The 2247-nt window shown below is 53.9% G+C and overlaps 1 pseudogene; it reads left to right on the top strand.

Moving 5' to 3' along the window:
* Positions 1–282: 282 nt before the first annotated feature.
* LOC101660395 lies at positions 283–895 on the top strand (annotated as a pseudogene).
* The last annotated feature ends 1352 nt before the right edge of the window (positions 896–2247 follow it).

Below are 2247 nucleotides of genomic sequence, written 5' to 3' on the forward strand. Positions count from 1 at the left end.
AACGACTTCGAGTGGGCAAACAGCGTACCCTTTCTGCAAGTGACCAGTGCGGCCCCCCACCCCACTGGGCTCGGGGCTGGGGTCTGCGATTAGACAGTGAATGTTGCCTATGGCCTATGATCAGCCGTTGGAAATAAGTTCCAGGCAACCACCCTCCACCACCCAGACCGACCGCGGTGTGTGCACAGCATGTGCAGGCGCCCAAGGGCCTCGCAGCTGCCATTGCTCACTCCGCTGCCGTTACTGGAAGTCCACCGTTTCGTGGGAGAAGGCCCTTGCCTGGGATACATGGCCCATGCCTTCCTCATCCTCACCCTGCAGGCCCTGAATGACGAGGACACAAGCTTTTGCCGAGTACTCTACTCCTGTGTCTTTGGTGCCGAGAAGTCACCTGATGACCCAAGGCCAAACGGGGCCGGGAGGGACAGACTCCTCCAAAAGGTGCAGATCTTGGCCGTTGCCGGGCAGGTGAAGTCTTATGTGCCAGCTGCAGCAGCAGGCACCCGGCCGTTCATCGGTGGACCTGCAGCCTCCCTCATCCTCAGATGAACCAACATCCCTGCATGATGCCCCACAAGGGGCCTTCCACCTGGCATCAGGGGACCCTTTCCGGGGGGCCTGGACAGTGGTATGGCTGGGCGTGCTCTCCTTAGGCTTCGCGCTGGTCCTGGATGCCCATGAGAACCTGTTTCTGGCTGAGAGTACCCTTAGGCTGCTGGCAAGCCTCCTCACTGCCCACCTCCGCCTGCTGGCCCCCGGCACCAACCTTCTGCTATGGGTGGACCGCATTGAGGCCATCCTCACCTGCTTCCTGCCCCATGGTCAGCTGCTCTTCTTCAATGACCAGTTCATCCAAGGCCTGGAGAAGGAGCTCAGCACTGCCTGGCCCCTCTGACCCTCTCCCTAGAGAGGGGCTGCCCGAGAGGGTGGGGAGGGAGGACAGAGGCCTGGCACAGTCAGATGAGGCGCGGCCTCTGCCTCCCGCTCAGCCTGCACCCAGCTCTGATGTGCTGCCCACACAGGACAAATGGACGGGCCAGGGATCCACAATCACGGCTCTGGGCAGCCTGGGCCCAGAGCAGGGGCATGACTGATTCCAACCCCGTGTTGAGCGCACCCCACTGCTCCACTCACCTCTCCCCTTTCTGACCTGCCAGCCCACCCCCAACAGCGGCTGGGGCCAGGGCAGCGAGGGGGTTCTGCTATGGACACTGCTTGCATCCCCTTTTCAAACCCATGAGCACGTCTGCGAGGAGAGAAAGCACCAGTGGGTGGGTGCAAGCAGCCTGGCCTCGGTGTTGTCGCCGTTCTCATTTTCAATGAAAAACTCAGCCTGTGTGATCTCACCCTCATTTCCAAGAGTCTAAGTAATGCAGGTCTACCACTGAGAGAGCGAGAGAAAGATGAGGTGGTTTTCCCATACGGGGCGTCTCAGAACCTTATGTGGGGTCACAGTGAGTCTGAATGCACCCCTGGCATTGGGTTTGGTGTTGCTTTGTGAGTGAGCACCTCTCTGGATGGGGGTCTGAATAAACTCTTTGCTGCCTTCACCTCTCAAAAAATAAAATAAAAAATAAGATATGCGCAGTATGCATAAGAATTAGTTCATAAGGTTTTTTTAAAACTATAGTCCGGCCCGGCAACAGGTCTGAAGGACAGTGAACTGGCCCCCTGTTTAAAAAGTTTGAGGACCCTTGGTATAGGCCAATGATTTCCATATTCTTTAGGGTCTTCTGTTTGTGGAATAGGGACCAAGACTAATCTCTTCCCAACAGGTCAAAAGGTAATCCAAATTCCTTGGCATACCCAAGGGAGAGCTTCCAGTGCCCCATCAAGTTGTTGAAATATCTCAGTTGGTATTGTCGGTTTTGAAGTCCTTGATCCTGGCCAGAAGCTGGTGACAGGGTGGACTTCTTCCTTCCCTGCCATTGTTGTTTGACTGTGTGTTACCTGCTGAGATGGACGGATTCTTGTTGGCGCAAGGACTCTGTGCTCTTTCCATTTCCCCTTGATGTTCTCTTGAGTCACTGACTATTCTGACCACAGTATCTTTCAGTATTACAAGTCAAAGCTTGAATGGTTTTCTTTAGATTTTTTGTTTGCTCGTTTTTGTTTTTTCAGCTTGAGAACTGCCAAGTGCATACATGCATTTGGTTTCTAACTCCAGGTCTTTGTATGTTACATTACAATAGTATACTGTATATCCTTCTGGAATTTTCTGTTTAGGTGCTTTATGTCATTCAAGAA

This window comes from Echinops telfairi, unplaced genomic scaffold, assembly GCF_000313985.2.
Source record: "Echinops telfairi isolate 266 unplaced genomic scaffold, ASM31398v2 ScPeMD7_25;HRSCAF=90, whole genome shotgun sequence".
NCBI lineage: Eukaryota > Metazoa > Chordata > Mammalia > Afrosoricida > Tenrecidae > Echinops > Echinops telfairi.